At 45.1% G+C, this 19,923-nt stretch overlaps 1 long non-coding RNA gene across 3 annotated transcripts; it reads right to left on the reverse strand.

The window, feature by feature from the left end:
* Positions 1-8,343: 8,343 nt before the first annotated feature.
* Positions 8,344-19,415, reverse strand: LOC130190477 (uncharacterized). 3 transcript variants are annotated; one of them, XR_008830971.1, is made up of 4 exons: positions 19,298-19,415; positions 15,230-15,372; positions 9,132-9,242; positions 8,344-8,688 (listed from the first exon to the last, which is right to left on the reverse strand). It is a non-coding gene; the product is annotated as an uncharacterized LOC130190477 (long non-coding RNA). The 3 variants fall into 3 exon arrangements; XR_008830972.1 differs by lacking the exon at positions 19,298-19,415 and adding an exon at positions 18,554-18,642; XR_008830973.1 differs by lacking the exon at positions 19,298-19,415 and adding an exon at positions 15,603-15,617.
* Positions 19,416-19,923: the final 508 nt, after the last annotated feature.

Consider the following 19,923-nt stretch of genomic DNA (forward strand, 5'->3'; position numbering starts at 1 on the left):
TGCCTTCTCCTCGTGCAGGTGCACCGCGCGTCGTCCAGATAATAATCTATTATCACAACAGCATCAGCAAGAAGAATGGGTTTTCCAATATCCGGTGCACACTTTGGCTCACCCCTCCCCGGCCCTGCATCAGGAAATAGAGGGAGAGAGAGAGGAAAGAGGAAAGAGAGAGAGCATTAAAAAAAAAAAGGAAAGAGAAAAAAGGCAAACAGCCGCGGGGCCAGACCGGGCGAGACGGGGCGGAGGAAGAACGCGACGCGGAGGAGAGGTGCGCTCGGTGAGCCGGCGGAGGATCAGCGCTCGGCCCGGTGATTAATAATCCTGCTTCTAGAAACAACAAGCATCCTCAGCTGGCCTGCTGCTGGTAGCCGACTCCCTCTTCCTCCCTCCCTCCCTCCTCCTCCTCCCTCCCTCTCCCCGTCTCTCTTGTCTCTCCCCGCTGGCCGGCTGTGCTCATGATATCACCGCATCTCCTCCCCGCAGCCTTGGCTGCTGCCTCCCGCACACAACGACAGTAATATGGAATTTAAAAAAGAAAAAATAACAAGAAAGCGAAATTCGCCTTGCAGGCAGAAAAAAAATTAATCTTTCAATTGATGAAAAGTTGCCCGCACCCAACAGGAGTGTCCCTCATCCACGGGATGGCCTCTTTTCTTCTTCTTCTTCCACTCCGCTGCTGCCGGTAATACCCCCTCTTCTCTTTCTCTTTTTTTTCTCTCTTCTCTATTCCCCCCACCCCGCCCCACCTCTCACACTCCTCCCTCTCTAGAGCTCCCTTCTCCTCATCGGTCGGCATCAGCATCCGGGTTCCGCCGTCCCCTCCCTCCCTCGCCCTGCACCCTTTACGGCAAAAGACCCACATCCTGTGACGTGTTTGGCTGCACGCGCAGAAGAATACCGGGCTATACCAACCCAGGAGCACATGGTCCAAGTTAGCAACACACATACATGGAAGAATATCAGATTAATATCAATACGGCAAAAGAGGAATATTCAATATTCACATTTGTATTAAATGTGTTTCATTTAATTCAATGTAATGAATAGGGAGTCACGGGTACTTCATGGGCAAACAATGATTATTGTATTTTTTATTATCTTATTTGTTTCACATTGAGTAGTGATTTGCAATCGAGTGTCGCAACATCATTCGAAGGAGTTAAACGCGAAAGTCCGAAGCATTTCGGTTGACTCTTTATGGCTCTCAACATGGCAACGCCTGAGCGGCCCTCGCATCCGTAATGAAATAAGGTTTCAACCCTGCCTTGCTCATGATTGAATGTAGCATCCGTTGCTTTTATATGTGCATCCTTCTGTTCCAATAACATTTAATAAAAACACATATTAGAAAACAATCAGCTGATGAACAGATGAGTCGACGGGTAGCAGCTAGCGGCGCGAGCATATCGCAATGCAGAAAAATAATATAACGTGAACAACATTTTTTTCCGTACGTCCACGGTTTTGTGTGATTATTCAGTAATGCAAAAAATTGCAGCTTTCGCTTTAAGCTGCAAATTTAAATAACTTTCTGGCAAAACCAGGACATGAGAAGTCAAAAGGTATTTTGCGTGAGATTTTGGTCAGAAAACCAGTTTAAAGGTCCTAAATAAGAGATTGAGAGCATTTATATTGCCTCTCAATGCCTGAGTGGCCCTCGTAATGAAATAAGGTTCCAATCCTGCCTTGCTCGTGATTGAATGTGGCATGCGTTGCTTTTATATGTACGTCCTTCTGTTTCAAAACCATTTAATGAAAATACATATTAGAAAACAATCATCTGATGAGCAGCCGCTGCACGCCGCTGACCCCCTGAGACGGTTCATGGCGTGCACTCAGGGTTCTGGGTCACTGCATGCTGTGATTAAGGTTGCCTCATTTTGATATCTGTATGACGCTTGCTCCCAAATCTTTATCCCTTTTAATCTTAATCTCTTGATGGGGTCAGGGTGATGTGGCTCAGATTATATTAAAAATATGCGCCTGCAAGTTTATTTCTGTGTGGTATAGATGGGTTTCCACGTGAACAAGTTATGAGACGTAAACATTGTTTCGTGTCACGGTGAATATAGGATTAATTAAATACCACTCGGAAGGATTTATATTCTCACAGAATGAACTCATAAGCATGCAGGTAACAATAGTATGTCCACATTTCCACAGAAACCAGTGAAGTGGTGGTAACTGCTGTTGTAAGTGCATGTGTTGACCACTAGGTGGTGGTGTTGCGCTATTGTATGAGCTTTAATATTTTAACTATGTCATGAACACCAGAAGGTGTGAACCGTGGGATTAAAAGGGTTCGTTCTCGTGATGAATGTCCAACGCACAACATAGTAGTCACAAGAGTCTCCCTCTCGTCTGTCTTTGTCTGAATTTACCAAGAATCGTGGAAAGTATATATACAAATGTGATTATTTTCATACTTTCCCTTTTCACTCCTCGACATTTTAGACGGCTTTGTAGTAATTGTTACTGTTCTACAATAATTGTAGACTCGTTACAAGTATCCTGCTTTACAATCAAAACTTTACAGTAAAGCACAAATTGTTACCTCAATAATTACAAACAAACACAGGACTTTCACCCAGGAGGCGGCGGTTCCTATCCGGGGTGAAACCAACAGTAAATGTTGAGTCTTTACGTTTGATGCTAAGGGTTGTTTATCACGTTACTTATGAAACGTTATCGTGGTGAACGTTGTCACGTTATGATGTCACATTTTTACATCATTCTTAATCTTTAGAAACTGATTACGTGTTCATAAGCTGCATAATATTTTGGTTTCAAAAGTGCCCGATTTCCATTTATAGACCGTGTAGTATTGACCAATCCTGTTGGAGCAGGCTCTGGTTGACTGCAGGTAAACGATCTGTGTGGCGAGCAAAAGACCGAAGTGCACTCTCAGAACACATCGGCTATCGTTGATTTCTCTTTTCGGTGGTTGGAGACCAGCTTGTAAACTTATGAAACAATGCGGTCGTACAACTTGTCCGTCATCGCCAACGCGGTCTTGCATCTCAAGTTGCTAATGGGATCGTAAACATCAGAGAAAAGGAGGTCTGGCTACGCTCTGTAATAAAATCAAAAATAAAGTTGGGAAAACTTAAAATATCGAGGCAACATGATGCATTCATTTCATGTTTCAGTGCCATGTATTTCTACCTTAAATAAACACAGATATACGCATTGAATAAATGTACAATTCTTGTTTCAGTGAGATAGACATTTTTCATTACAAATCAATAACATTTTATGTTGCTATAAGTGTATTTTAGAGTTTTGCCAATTTAGATTTTCCTGTTCACAGAAGTATGATATTCTTGTGAGGCTAACAATAAAATTATCGTTTAAATACAATTTATTTCTACTTTCAACAAACACAGATATACTAGTTGAATAAACATATAATTGCTAACTCAATGAAAATGTACGTTGCTGGATTTGTATTAAATTAATTTAAACGGAGTGATCTCGTGGCCACTCAGAGGGCCTGACCCTCATGTTGGGAACCACCGGGCGAAGCTGATTGTGTAGATATAGAGTAGTTCAAACTATCTCCACCTCAAACAATATCAAGTATCAAATTGTGTTATAGATACTTTAACTCGATCAGTATACTATCCAGTATGGCAATAGTAATCTTTGTTTTGACACAAAAAAAGTGGGACTTTTTAAATATTCTAATTCCCCATATAGAATGATGGAAGCCCTGAGAGGGAAATGAGGAGAAATAAATCACAGTTAAATCACAATGTTTTTCTCTTCCTTGTTCATGAGGGTTTTACCCCCTTAGCCCTTCACCCTCTTCACTGTAAACTCACGGCAGCAAATACCGTCTCTCCTCCCCCTCCAGTGGAATCTCCCCCAGGCGTATCTGATATCTGGTGTTCAGGCAGTGCACAGTGTCACATGTGTGCATGTGACACATGTGACACATGTGCTGCCATGTAGCGTGTTGGGCAAAGTGTCCCTCTGTGCGCAAGTTAATGATTGATGTTTCCGTTTGGTTTAAATGTAATTGTTCCGAGTCAAATTGTGCCTACAAGTAGTGTGTGAGGGTGTGTGTTTGTTTGTGTGTTGGCATGTAGGACATGGTTTGCTCTTCCAAGTGGTGTACAGTAACAAAGTAAAAATACGTTGTTACTTTAAGTACATTTTTTGGGATATCTGTACTTTACTTGACTATTTATATTTCTGTTTACTTATGCTTTACTACATTTTGGAAAGAAAACTGATATTTTTATTCTGATTTATTTCCCCTGAAACCTACAAAATTAAATCACAATGCAATATGTTACGTTGAGCATTGTTGCTCCTCAGCCAACACAATTATTATAACACAACTCCTCGTCCTCGGTCATGGTGCAACAGCACAAGAATAAACTTCATAACTCTCAACATTCTGACCCTTTGCTTTTTTATTAATAGCATTTACTTTTACTTTAAATATCTAAGTATATTTAATATTTAAAAAATACTTTGGATACTTAATAAATATCAGATACTTTAAAGACTTTTACTCAAGTAGTATATTCTCATAGGTGACTTTTTACTCAAAGTATTGCTTCTGGGTACTTCATACACGGCTCTTCCACATGTTGATACCTGGGGAACATTCCTGGACCGAGCCTGTTTACCTGCAGGTCATATATCATGCTGTGTACGCTAAGAGTTGCAACCCATGTGCACACCTTGACTGCCTTATGAGTCAAGGTGTGCATTTAAAGATATAGCATTTAAAGTAAAAGTAAATGCTATATCCTGAGCATATTTTCTTACATTGTCATTACAACTTTAGTGTGACAATACAGAAATACCCAACGAGTGGTGTAAGTGGGGCTCCGCCGTGTGGTTGTTTTAAAAAATTGAGAGAAATCAGACCTGAAACTAAAGATTTTTAAATGAGATATGGTTGGACTGCTATCATGTAATAAACTCCTTGGATAAACCTTTTTTCGTGACATGTCACAAAGCGTTTTTTTACACGACCATATGCATAATTTTAAGCATTACAAACATGCACATATAGTAGCTTTTAAATCCACACACACACACACACACACACACACACACACACCTCTGACTGAAAGCAAAGGGCAGGCTAATCTGGGAATGTGTGGGTGCTAAAAGGAGTTTGAATTTACCCTTTGGGGCTGGAACAGGACAGCCAAACAGACAGCTGATAAGTATTGATGTCTGCTTATGAGTCTATCTTTATGTATGTGTGTGTATGTGTGTGTGTGTGTGTGTGTGCCTCTTACTTAGTTTCTGAGGCAGTATTTAAATGAATACAGTCAGTGCACACATTATAGTTTCCTTTTATTCCCCATTTATAACTGACTGATGTGCATGAATTATTTTGCTGTTTTTATTTGTAAAAGTGCTAAAGTATGATGAATGATGGCAGCCTACACTGATTACTACAGTACCGACTATATAAAGCGTAGCTGCATCATTTACATTGAAACGTGAGAAGAAGACTCATCAATGCCCGAAAAAAGAAGAAAAGAAAGTTTACTCCGTCATATATTTACAGACCCTAAAAAAATAGTCATGGCTTAAATTAAACGGCACTGGAGGAACAAAACATGTTCAGTAACTTTGAGCAAACTCGTGTAGGCATACAACCCTTAGTTATAAACCGTAGGGGTCAAAATAAATCTGCTGAACTCTTTTAAAACTCTTTAATGACAGAGTTGAGCTACTTTGCTGCCAAGGTTAGCTTGCTGGAGCTTTTAGTTTGGTTTGACTTTATGAGAAAGGAGACATTAGATCAGGTTTAGCACAACATAGATAATAATAATAATAACTTTATTCATATAGCACCTAGAGTTGTAGATTTCCTTCCAACTAGTTAGCGTTAGCTAGCTCGTTGACCTTGTTAGCGTTAGCATTAGCTTGCTCTAGCTATTGTTTTTAAGTGTTTAAAGTGCCGCTACAGCAGTTAGCCGCACGGTTTATGGACGATTGACATAACGTGACGAGGTCGTGTGGTTTCATGACAGAAGTTGGCCGTGGCGAGGTAGCTACCTGTAATGTCGGCGCTATGAAAACAAAGCCAATGCAAGGTCAATTAGAATTGTTTTTTGTTGGTGGTGTGGAGTTGTAATGGGTTTTTTATATATTGCATTGCACATGCAAATAAGAGTCTATGTTTTAAATTAATGCATAAGAAAGATATGATAATTAATAAAGGATATTATGAAGAATATTATGTAGAATGTATTGAGGAAAACATAGGAGGAAGTATGATCACTGTATTATTGTTGTAACTGTAATGTTGATTGTAAGACTTTTGTATGGTTATCCTGACTTAAGACGACTCAGGTATGTATGAAATGCATTGATTGTGGGACGTAGTAGGCTTCCTTAGAGATCGTAAAAACAGCTTTTATTTTGATGCCATCTTATTTTGAAGTCTTCCGAAAACCGGAAGTGGGAAACAGCTGTTGAACGCTGAGGAAAGCCTTTGTAGCAGTTAGGAAGTGGCGGTGCGTCCATAGAGGGCGCTAGGGCGCCGCCCCTCTTAAAATTTTGAGATGAAAAAAAATAAAAAATAAAAATACATCCTGTCAAAAAACATTATATGCCAAATCATTTCAATAGTAAATATACCGTGTTGATGCGCTGAATGTGTGTGGGAGACCGTCAGCCTGTCAACAACCACTTAAGTTAATGTGAAAAAATATAATATATCGCCACTCATTATCACGGAGAGAAGCCCCGCCCCCTTTACGGGGCTCCGGCTAAACGTGTGTGTGCGGGAGCAAGCAAACATTTCACAGTCGTTTCGGCAAGGACGGCTTCTCATTGGCGGATGAAACGTGAATCTTAGGGCACAAAAATGTGCGCTCATTGGCCAATGACATCGTTTTATTATTTCACGTGATTGGACTATTCGGCAGATCAGAGACCGGTATCGTTCCCTCAGCCAGAGAGCTACGCGGAGCTACGGGAGCAGGTTGCTAACGGAGCTGGTTAGCTGGAGCTCAGTGAGTAATGCGCTGTTTAGTTTCCCCTGTCTGTTGTTCCAAAGTCCTGGGACTGAAACTCTCTGGACTACACCGGGGTGAGGGATCTAAAGAGCTGCAGACAAGTGTAAGAAGCACGAATCTTACCGCAGTTATCTAGCTAAGAGCATGGAGCTAACTCGCTAACAGCATGAAGCTAACCCTGTTTGCAGAGCAGCAGAAGGAGACCGAACTGGCATCGAAAACACAATGAAGAAGTTCTGAAAAACAGACACATTCCCTCCAGAATAATGAAACAGGCTGGTTACAGACATGATTGACTTTCACCAGAGAGTTATTGAGAAGTTTGACCACTTTAAAGAGAGGAGGCTACTTGTCTTTACAGTAGTGGGTCTACTCTGTCACCCAATGTAACATGTGATCTCTTTCTGACTCTATTCTGCTCTGAACCTCTTTCATCTGAGGGTGAAACTCTTTTATTCTGTAAACCTCTGAAACCCAACCCAATGTTCCTTAAAGCTGCTCTGAACCTCTCATGCTAAAGTTACAGTGTGTTGATAGTTGTTATTGGACCGTGTTGAGCACGCTGTGTTCTTGAAATAAAGCTTTGTTTTTGACAATATTCTACTCAAAACCTCTTTTCTTCTCATTGTTGAGTGCTATTTAAACCGCGTCGCCCAACTGCGCCCCCCCCCCCCCCCCAAATTCACCAGCCGCCACTGGGTTAGCATATAGCATGCTGTGTCATTGAAAGGTATCTACATGCTACCTCCACTAACCAATTGGAAGCTTTACGCTCAGCGGCTGGAAGCAACTGGTGGACTTTCAAAGCTAGTCCCCCAAAGTTGTCATTCGGAATATAAATATACTATCATGAATGTGGACACAGAACATGGCTACGGGGATTAAGTATTTTTGTTGACAAACCCCGGAAATGAACCTCTCCCTCAACATGAAGCCAATGGGATTTCTCCACAATAATCCAAAATCATAGCTCTGTGGCATAGTTTGTGATACTTGTACATTCATTAAGATCATCTTCTCAACTAACACATTTTGGATTTTGTATGTCATGGGTAGGTAGACAAGCAGGTCGACAAATATATCCTATTTTGTTTTTCTAAAATATTACCATGCCTAGCTTTAACAACGAATACATGTTTTGTAACCGCTTCTTTTCATTTGATTTCACCAATCTTCTGATTCCCAGCTCCAGGGATGGAGTGTAACTTAGTCGTGTACGTTTTCATTCACTCTATTTTCTGTAGGAATAAAATATCTCCATTAAAATACTTCACGGCAAAGTTCATATTCCAAGGATACATCCAACCAGTAAATGGTGAAACAAAAGAGGACAACAATCAAAATCTGATTTTCATATTCCAATTATTTGATATTTATATTTCCATTTATAATTATTCATCTCAAGTCGACAACAAACGTTACAGCTCAGCTCTCTGGAATTGTCTACAAGTCGATGTGCTGCATGTCAGCCGCATAGGGAGAAGGGGAATGGCGGTAAGACCGAGGGACACCAGATAAACCTATAACAGGAGGGGGGGGGGGGGGGGGTACTGACAACACATCCTAAATTCAGCCCAAATCAACACTTTTATCATCCCATGATCATTTTAAATCGTCTTCATCATTCAATCCAGTGCTGTTGTGCAGAAGGGAATGCTGGGGACCTGGAGGACTCAGTGCAGTGGACCTCCTGGAAGAGAGGAGAGGAAGAAGGGAATGAGGGACGCTTTAAGGCCTCAAAAACATTATCTGGGTTAAAGAAAATTGCGTTAACCGATTGACAGAAAAATGATCCGTTATAATTTGGATGGCAGAATAATCATTTTGGGGAAATTTTAAGCAAAAGTAGTGGAAAAGAATTGCAACACATTTTCTTCGCGGATCATTTTGCTGCCATCCTCTCATATTTGGGCGTACCGACCCTTTAAGAACGGGCCTTCTTTTTTTGTGCCTAAATATTGAGTCGGCATGAAACTGAAGCCGCGACGGTGACCCAGCCATCGCTCATTGCATCATTCACACCTGGGCTTCTCCTCCAGGTCAAAGCCTGTGCCATGAAGGCCGTTACTCAGAGTCCTGTCTGGGTGCGAGGCACAGACTGAATTGCTCGTTGTGGAATGAAAAGGTCCTTACATTGGAGGTTGGAGGGCGCCTCCTCATGACGAGCCCTCAGCGGCGCTCTTCACACAAGCAGCGAAGGCCTCCATCAGGTCTTTGCAGCCGTCGGCTCCCTTCTTGGCCACGCTGTGAGACGAGAGATGACCCACATGTCAATACATCGCACAATACATCGTCACCTTCTGGCCCAGATGGACAGTGAGCTGGGACACAGAAAGAGGGATGGCAGCAGCTTTAAGTCCAAGTGCAGGTCAAACTGATTCTGTTGGCAGAGCGGCTCATGAGCAAAACAGGTTTCAACAACAATAAATAAAATGTTTTAAAGACACCACTTTAAATACCAAAATGAAGGAAATCCAGTGAAATGGTCCCACAATGTCGACCCTAACCCTGTTCTGGGAATTTGGAATGCTTCCGGTTAACAAAAGAAAAAGAAAGAAAGAAAGAACAAAAAGGGGATGAAAGTGAGAGAGACACATAATGCGGGCGAACAGATTATTTCAGGCTCCCACAGCAGCAGACAGTGCCACAGTGCATTAGGGTGATGGAGCGGAAGGGAGGGAGGAAAAGTGAGGGAGGGATTTCAGAGAGGCATGAGGGTGAGCCCATCTGTCTGATGGGACACCAGAAAGGGAGGGAGGGAGAGAGGGAAGGAGGGAGAGAGCGTGATCATGCAGATGACAAGACATGGATGTAAAGGGTGGGCCAGCAGGAGGCAACGGGAGGGTGTGTGTGTGTGTGGGGGGGGGGGGTTCATGATACATGAATGTAAAGCCATCCTTTGGCTCCTCCCCTCCCTTCATGACGTCTGAATATCTCTCCGCTCTGCTCCTCCTCCGATCCCACCTCCACCCCGGGGCAGCGGTCCTCCTCATCACCGTCCATCTCAACTTCTGATTAAAGCAGCCGCTGCTGACCACAAGCATGAAATACTAGTTCAAAGGACACGGTTGGTTTACAGTGAGCGAGACACTCAGTGTATCCAGACTCAGTGAATACCTCTCTATATGTAGTCATTGTCCTCGTCATGCTCATGTCATTCAGAGACTCTGGTTCGTTGTCGTATTTCATCATCAGTCTCACCGCTGGGTCAATACCTGGATTCATAAGGTGCCGATTTTCCAAATTCAGAATCACTGCAGATCCACGGTGAAAACCGTGAAAACTCGTTGCGTTGAGCCAACGCCATTTTAATACAGCAGCTCAGCGTCATCTCTGTGTGGCGGCGGCCGGCTGCCTGTTGGTGATGTAACACACAGCTGGCTGCCGCAGATTATCACTCAGCACTTTCTACTTTGCCAGGAGGGATGGAGCCAAGTGTGCCTCTGTGTGTGTGTGTGTGTGTGTGTGTGTGTGTGTGTGTGTCTATAAAGATGAATGTCATCGAGTTTGTGTCACTGGAAGCATTTCTGGTGGTGTGTGGTCGCGCGTGCGCTCGGACAGAGTCAACGAGAACTTCTGATTGGCGGAGAGGAGGGAGTGCCGTCGATAATCCTGCCGTAGCAGCGTCGCTCCACCACAACACACGTGTGTGTGTGTGTGTGTGTGTGTGCGCTTGTCCACCTCCGTCCTGACTGCACCGAGGTGGGGACTCATACCCACCGAGTGGTCGTCACGCTCGACTTCATTACGCAACACGGACAAAAAATGTGTGCATTTCCAAAATAAAAGCACTTATTTAAAATGCTCATCACCACATTTATTATACAGATTCTAAATGTTTGGACCTGTATGCATGCGTGCAGCGGTGCACACGGGGGCCGTTACAGAGCGCAGTGTTGGTCACATGGACAGGCGAGGGGGGGGGGGGGGATTTGGCCGAGACAGCCGATGACATCACCGCCGCCGCAATTACGCAATCTCCCGAGAGAGAGCGAGGTGGCGTCGTGGTGTCAGAGGGCGCGGGGTCGGCCACATGACAGCGAACACAGCCTGTTACGTCCCGTCAGAAGGACTCGTCGACCTCACAGGTGAATCGCCGGCGTGATTAAACCCCGACGTCACGCTCACGAGCGCTCGCCACATCCGGAGCCCGGCTCAGGAGGAGCGACGCCGTCCGCCTCCTCCTCCTCCTCCCGCCTCTGGACACCACCAGGAAACGGGGGCTGAATTATTTAGACCGATCTGGCTGCAGCCTCGTCCTCCGGGACGCACGCACACACACACACACACACATAATGGATCGGCGAGCAGGTGCACGCAGCCAAAGAGGAAGCAGAGGCCAAATATGAGTCACGGGACGGTGCGATTAGGGCTGAATGTATCGGGGGGGTAGCGCACCAGGATCAATAAAAGAACCCCCTAACCCCTTGGTGGGGTCGTGACCCCTCAAAGAGAAGCCATTTCTACTCGCGCCCCGTCGTCACGGCTGCGTGACACAACACTGGAGCAGACGTAGATTTTCTCTCAGGCTGTTAATAATCTCATGACCCTCCGTTTGAAATGAGATTCACCGCCTCGGGCAGCACGAGTGATGACACCCAGGGCCCGAAAGAGGCCCTGAGCTCAATAAATCCAGAACCTCAGGTCCTCAATATAAAACCTTGCTTCCCCGAATGCTATCTGCTCATACAGGAAACTCCTGGCTCAGTAGGTAAAGGAGACTACGGCGGGGGTCACTCAATAACCTCCTGACACGGCGACCAATATTTGACCTTTTCTGCCCGTTTGTTACATCCTGAGATCAGACTTACATCTTTACATCTTACACTTACGAGAGATTTGAAGTGGGCCCCGAGGCCACCGGCAGAAACCAGGATTTGGCCATTTCTGCCTGTTTTCACTTGACATACACTACCGTTCAAAAGTTTGGGGTCATCCAGACAATTTTGTGTCTTCCATGAAAACTCACTTTTATTTATCAAATGAATTGAAAATTGAATAGAAAATATAGTCAAGACATTGACAAGGTTAGAAATAATGATTAATATTTGAAGTATTAATTTTGTTCTTCAAACTTCAAGCTCAAAGGAAGGCCAGTTGTATAGCTTATATCACAAGCATAACTGTTTTCAGCTGTGCTAACATAATTGCACAAGGGTTTTCTAATCAGACATTAGTCTTCTCAGGCGATTAGCAAACACAATGTACCATCAGAACACTGGAGTGATAGTTGATGGAAATGGGCCTCTATACACCTCTGGAGATATTTCATTAGAAACCAGACGTTTCCACCTAGAATAGTCATTTACCACATTAACAATGTATAGAGTGTATTTTTGATTAATGTTATCTTTATTGAAAAAACAGTGCTTTTCTTTGAAAAATAAAGACATTTCGAAGTGACCTCAAACTTTTGAACGGTAGTGTATACGTAACCGCCCGTATCTCATCTATCATGCATCTGAGTATTAGGGTTCAAGTGTAAGAGCAGAAGACACAGAAAGGCTTTTTTTTGGGGGTGCTTTTAATCAAATAAACATGCTTTCTGCTCTGGAAACTCTTCTGATCTTCTTGAAGTGTCCTTGTACTTTTCAGGATATGGCCCACGGCGACCGCACCATGTCAAGTTAGACTGGAGACTCTCACAGTTATTAATACAGCGAGGAACTTGTGTAATCAGTAAGGAGCAGAGCACTCAGATTTCAGCCGAGTCACTGTATTCCAAAACGAGAACTTCCAGCACGGTTTCCACCGGCAGGAACGCACTTCTGCACATATACGTCTGCAGGCAGTCAATAGCAGGGACAGGAGTGTCATGTGTGTGTGTGTGGAGGTCAAAGGAGGAGAGGGAGGGCAGGGTTTTTCCTGGGTCAAAATGAGTCTTCGGTGCTCCCAAAAATTTTTTTGCGGCCTGTGTTGCCATGTGACCGTAGCTAGCAGACATCTTTGTATTTTTTTTCCTTCCATAAATAATGGAGGCTATGCTTGAGGAAATCATTTTGCTTCCACTTTAGATTAAAATAGATCGGCTCATAGATTGACAATAGTCCAGGTGTTTTCGTGCACGTCAGGCTGTTGAGTGACCAGCAACTGGCCGCTCTGTCCATTCACCTCACAGTTGCGTATTGATCAGACAAGAAGACACGCTTATCAACTCGATTACTGTTAATCAAAACAGAACGAGGGTTCGGTTGTAGCCGACTTGAAACATACTATTGAGAACATATTCGCTGACATGCACGTGATGGACACAGGTTTTTTTTTGTGGTTGTTTTTTCTTCGATCGCGGACTTTTTTTTGCCTACGGCGCTCGGGATTTGTCATAGGCGTTCGGGAAAACGGCTTAGGCGCGCTGCCAAATTTTCTCTATGCAGGAAAAACCCTGGAGGGCAGGCACGTGCACAGACATTTTGGGGGGCAGGTGCTCAAACCAAAAAAAAGGGCACCCAATGCCAAAATGCCAGAGTTGAAGCATTAGCATCAATACACCGATGATGCTGACCACAACCTGCGTCTCCTCTGGGCAGCATCAGACCGCTAGCTTACATGTTATTTATGAATAAAGTTGAATTATTATATAGCAACAACAGTACAAGCGTTCTGATTGGCTAATGGGTCGTCATGCCAGCCACGTATTGCCCTCCTCACTGGTCTGATACAGATCCGTATTGCCCTCTTACGTCATTTTTAAAATGAGCGATATTGATAGACAGCCAAGAGAAGTGGTCCTCAAACTAAGGCCCGCGGGTGAGTTTTTGTTTGTTTATTTTTTGAGGAAACGTCGGACCAGTAGTGACGTCATGTTTTCAGCAGCGCTAATGTTGTGGTTGATTGATCACAAAACAACGTCAGTGGACAAACGCCGTCATGACCTGTTTGTCTGGTGCTGCGGGTCAGAGGAGAAGGAGGTGCAGCCGTTTGGTGGCGCGAGGAGCACTGCGCGGAGGAGGAAGTGGAGGAGGAGGAGGAGGAGGAGAAGGAGGGAGGAGCGCGGCGGGGGGAAGAGGGGGGGGGCACGTGAGCGCCGCGGAGCATGTCGGGGTGAAATTCTCACAAGAACTCAAATAAATGCCCCGTCGGATATTAAAACACATTTGGGGGGACTTGATGACAGAAAGAGTAACTTTTATTCTTAAAGACTGAAGAATGAAAAAAAAGTGTCTCCAGCAAAAAGGGCACTTTTCTCATCCAGGGCAAAAGGGCTGGTGCTTGAGCACCACGAGGGCTCTATCTGTGCACGTGCCTGATGGAGGGGCTACACGTTCCACTCTTATGAAAGAGCCCGGCGGGTGTCAAAGTACACAGACGTACCATTAACTCACATGTGAGCTGAAGGAGTTTGTAAAGTACTGTTCTTGGTAAATATTAGCAAAATATAGAAACCACGTTCTGCACTGCATGGGCCATGGGATCATGCATGGGTCCATCAGGACCCAGCTGTACGACTTCTGGCTCCAATAACTGAATAAGGGGGGTTTACACGTGATTAGCCAACCACCCGTATGCCTCCTCCACCTCAACCTGCCGTCTTATCTCAAGGCTTCTAACACCCACCCACCGCCACCTTATCAGGGTCCGACAGGCGGGCCTCGAAATGTGCTGAATCGGCACAAAGACGATTAATAGACAACCAAAATTGCAAATATCAAACTGGCCCTCAAGTGGGGAAGAAATGCAGAGAACTCCTCCTGATAATGAACACACCAACACACCAACGCACCAACACACGGCATTCTGGAGGAAGGGAGGCTGGCGCCGCCGGCAGATTCCCGGCCTTCATCCATGCGTATCAAACCTCCCGCTGCCACGCATCATTATTCCCCTCATCACTCTCCCCTTGCACAGGGTACCCCGACTTCTCGGAGACGCCCGGCCCCCGGCAGCGACCTCGGGCGTCGTAAAATTCACATGAACGACTTCGGTCTCTTGTTGCGGCCGACCCCCAACGCCCTGCGACGAGACTCCATTTTAGCGTGACACTTTTTGGATGCCGGGGATTACTTAAATGTTTTTTTTAAATCGCCATCAGACGAGCGAGCTGCTGTCGGCGGGTTTTAAAAACTCGGGGCTCCTCCGACACCTCGAGAACTCTTGAAGGCAGCGGAGGAACTTGTGGAGCGTTGGGGAGGGCTTGGCGTCGTTGATGGAAGGACTCGAGGAACGCACCGCGTTGCAGACAAAATAACATATTTGAAAGAAAAAGACACTTCACCCAAATGGGAGTCACCTACCATTTGTCCAGCTCAGCCTTGAGGACGGCACAATCAGCAGGGACCTCGGCGGCGGCGGCGGTCTCGGAGTCCGACATGTCTGCGGTGGCGGTGCTGCTGCTTGGTGTCTCGGGCGCTTGTCCTTTCCTGTTCCTGTCCTCTGCCTATGGACCCAGAGCCACCGAGAGAGAGAGAGAGAGAGACAGTTGAGGGGGAGTTCGTGAAGGGGGAGGGCGCACGGGGGGGAGGTGGGAGGAGATAAACATGTGAGTGGCCAGTACATGTGTGTACATAGCGGTCAGGGGGGGGGGGGGGGGATGGGATAGGAGGGGGGGAAGGGGGAGGTCCTTTGACCCAGATTGAGGTACAAGGGAGAAGATTGGACATCAGAGACCGAAAAGGAAAGAGAAGGTCGAGGCTCGGAGGAGCTCGACGCTCGGAGCGTCAACTCTCACCAACTGGAGCGGAGAGAAACTCCAACTCACAGTGCATAGCACGACACAATGTCATCGGTCTATTGAGTTGTGCCACCTAGTGGCAGTTTTGCGCAACAGTGTCAGCATCTTCATGCTGCAGCTGCACATATGACCGCCATGCTTTTTAAATAAAAATGTTTGGAAAAGGTCAAGGAAGGTCAGGCAGCAAAGGACATTTTTTTCTTTCACGTGCGTCTCCTTCGGGGGCCGTGCTGCGTTTCCATGACAACGCGTGGCGGCGGTGGCCACGTCGAGCCGTGTGTTCAAACTCAAGGTGGTCCAAGGTCACCGAGAACTTCATCGGACTTACAAAGTTAGCGACGAAATATTTTGTATTTTCGGATTTTACTCTACTTTTCCATTTCAAATTGTTCCCTTTTTTCCGTCCTCTAATCAATCTGAGAACCCACCAATCTTGCATCTTTAATTGGGACCGATATCATTCCAGAACTGTTAAGCAGAGCTTGACTGCATGTATCGACTCAACATATATAAACTTGGGAGGACAAAAACACTGGATGCAAGTTTGTAAGAATGGTACTCAAGCGCTTTATTATCTGCAGGTGCATCAGCTTATATAGACCGTGGTCACATGACACGCACACCTGAAATGTATAAACAATAATTGGGAGCACAATCAGTCTCAATCAACACCCCCACTTGATCACACATTATTGACAACCATAAATCATACAAACAAAACCAAACAAACAAGACAAACAAACATGGAAGCCAACTGCAATTAACTGGCTATACCCCAAACAGGAACATGGAAAAAGTAAGTAGCTTTGCTTTAGTAGCTGGTTTTGTCATTAAGTCAGCTACCATCTGGTCTGTTGGGCAATACTTCAAACATACTTTACAGTCATTAACAGTCGATCTCACAAAATGGTATTTTATATCAATGTGCTTACATCGCTGTCTGGATTCTTGGCTAATGCAATTGTACCTTGGTTATCTTCAAAAATCGTAGGTACGTCATACAGTCATCAAGATGTTCAAGCAGTTGAGATAAGTACAGACACTCTTGTGTGGTCATGTACTCTGCCTCACAGGTTGAAAGTGCTACAGTTGGCTGCTTCTTTGGTCTTCCAGGAAATCATAGGACCGTTCTCACTCAGACTAACACAATAACCAGTTGTACTGCGTCGGTCAGTTGCATCACCTGCCCAATCTGCATCACTGTAAGCAAACAACCTCAGCCCATCACATTTTCTGTAGCACAACTTTTTGTCATCTGTGCCCTTCAAGTATTTCAGTTCATGCGTAACAGTTGTCCACTGCTCTTCTGTCGGCTCACTGAAATGCTGTGACAGTTTGCTTACAACAAAACTCAGATCAGGTCTGGTGCATGAGGTTCGGTAGATTAGGCTACCCACTGCCTCTGAAATTTCTGGGGTCACCTAGCTTCTCATCATCAGTGTAATGCAGTTTTGGTTCACAAGGTGTCGACCTGGGTTTACAATCCTGCATATCAAACCTGTCAAGCAGCTTGTCAACATAGCTCTGCTGTGACATGGTCACACAGCCATTACACTGGTCAAAAGTGATGCCAAGAAAGTTTTTCAGTCTGCCCAAATCTTTCATTTGGAATTTCACAGCAAGCATCTCTTTTACTGATTTTAAAGCTCCCTCATCACTGGCTGCAATAACCAGGTCATCAACCCAGATCAGTATGATCAGCTTGTCATTTTCCGTTTCTCTCGTATAAACACAGTGATCGGCTGGGTTCTGTACAAACATGTTTTCACATAGATAGTCGTGCAACATTTTGTTCCAGTTTCGACCCGATTGTTTAAGCCCATATAGTGATTTCTCTAGTCTACACACCATCTTCTCATTTGTCTGAGATTGTACATCATAACCTTCTGGCCATTCCATGTAAATCTCACAATCAATTGGTGCATGCAAGGAGGCAGTTTTAACATCCATCTGATGTAGGATCAGATCCTCCTTTCTCCATAGTCTACACCCATCTGTTGACTGTATCCCTTGGCTACATAGCGGGCCTTGTACTTGTCAGATCCATCAACATTGGTTTTGTAGACGCCCATCTACCCCCCACTGCTTTCTTGCCCTCTGGTAAGGTGGTCAGAGTAAATGTGTTGTTATCCCTCAGTGCCTTAATCTCCTCATCCATTGCATCTACCCACTCTCTTGAGTTGGATGAAGTCACAGCATCTCTGAGGTATATTACAAACCATCCTGTAGCAATAATCAATATTGATCTGAGCCTGATCTCTGACTTGGACCTGGCCTAGCCTCTGGGATGTCATTCTGCTCGGGTTTGTCAGGTCTGGTTGTCCTAGACTGGACACCACTGTCATAGTCGGACAAGTCATCAGTCTGATGTCCCTCAACACAGGACATGAACCTCACCAGTCTGTGCTTCATCACCTTCCTGCTGTCAGGGTAGTAGACCATATAGGCTGGACTGTTCCTGTCATAACCAATGAAAGCCCTGTCCTGCCTGTAGGCATTTTAGACATCACCTTCTCACGCCTAATTACTTTGAAAGGTGCCCTATATATTAATTGCAGCATTTACAACAATAACCAACACTGAATAACACTCAAATTCACTCAAAAGACATGTGCCAATTTTTATTTATTTATTATCTTAAATTATATCAAACAATTTAAAGTGTTAAAGAGTGAATTAGCTTCACTCGGTTCAGTTTCTGTGCCTCCTGAAAAAACCCTGACTGAAAGTGTGCACTGGCCCTTTAAGGGACGCAGACCTCATCCTGACTGAAGAGGATCGTCCGGCATCACGACGGGGGGCTTCCGTTACGCAACAACCCGCACGTGCGGTCCGACGCCGCTGATTTACATTGACAATTAATATCGTGCTCGAGCACGCGCGTTACCTCCGGTCCGAAGCTCCATGTCGGACTCCACGCCGCTCCGGGCGAGCCTCGCCTCGCGCCCGGCTACACACACCTGCCCCGAAACCTCTGCTAATTTAAAAGGCACCGATGCCTTCTGGGAAATGTAGTCCTGAGCGACTAACTCGAATGAGCCTCAGGCTGCTTTGAAGAAAACAAACGAGGACGAACAGACGCTTCTTTCTTTCTTTCTTTAATTAATTAATTAAGTGTTTGTCAACCCGGCTCAACACGTGCACGGCATCGAGCACAACTCCCCCCCCCCCTCCGCGTGGCCTCAGCCGGGTCCTAAAATAGCCGCAGCTCCTCATTCATATCCCACAAAGAGAAGAAGCGCCTTATAATTACATCAGCATACAATGTCAACAAATTAGCTTTCTGCATGGAACAGAAACACAACATCCCCCTTGCAGAATACTGATTATAATGCATACACATATCCTGTAAGAGCACAATAAAGCATATATAAGCGCTCAATAAAGTTTAAACAAAAGTGTAAATATGGAATATTAATTATTAATCAAATAACATGAACTCCAAATGAGTCTGGAAAGAAGTGTATCTGAAGTAAGTCTATTTGAAGCATGAAGAAAGTAGTTCTTAGGGTCCAGGAGAGGCAGGAGGGAGCACCATGTACTTTGAGCCACTTGAGTGGCTTCCTGCTGCAGACACGTGAGCTCTGGTGGATCCATGAAATAAACTGATCGTTAGTGTGTGTATACCTACCGATCTGCAGATGGGACGTCTGGGTCCTGAGGTGGACGGCTCAACAAGTTTCTTGGAGTGTGTGCAGGAGAATGAAGAGGGGGGGCTTCAGGGTGCTGCAACGGCTCAGGCTGGGAGAATGTGATCTCACTGGAGGGAAAAGGGGTGTGTGTGTGTGTGTGGGTGTGTGTGTGTGTGTGGGTGTGTGTGCCGTAACTCTTATTTAACAGTCAAGTGTGCATGTTCCGGGTATGTGCACAGCAAACATGAAGGCTGAAAGGCAGTGGGGGAGGGGGAGGGAAAGGGAGAAAAAAAAGAATTGCAAGGAAGCCATGGGAGAGAGAGAGAGAGAGAGAGAGAGCAAGCGTGGGGGAGGGGCCCTGCACACGTAACATGCTCAGTCCAACATGGCTGCATGTGCTGTGGTGGACTGCGGCAAGGTTGACATGCCAGCCCATAAAGACGGGGGACATATGGAGGGGTCTTCCTTGTAAAACGTACACACACACACACACACACACACCTTTATGTGTTGCTTTGAAAGAGACACCAGCAACATAAATCATGCTCTCCCAAGTGCATTTTGGCTTGCAGCAATTGGGGATTTGAACATGAGCATGTGTGTGTGTGTGTGTGTGTGTGTGTGT

Source organism: Pseudoliparis swirei, chromosome 24 (assembly GCF_029220125.1).
Source record: "Pseudoliparis swirei isolate HS2019 ecotype Mariana Trench chromosome 24, NWPU_hadal_v1, whole genome shotgun sequence".
In the NCBI taxonomy this organism is placed as follows: Eukaryota; Metazoa; Chordata; class Actinopteri; order Perciformes; family Liparidae; genus Pseudoliparis; species Pseudoliparis swirei.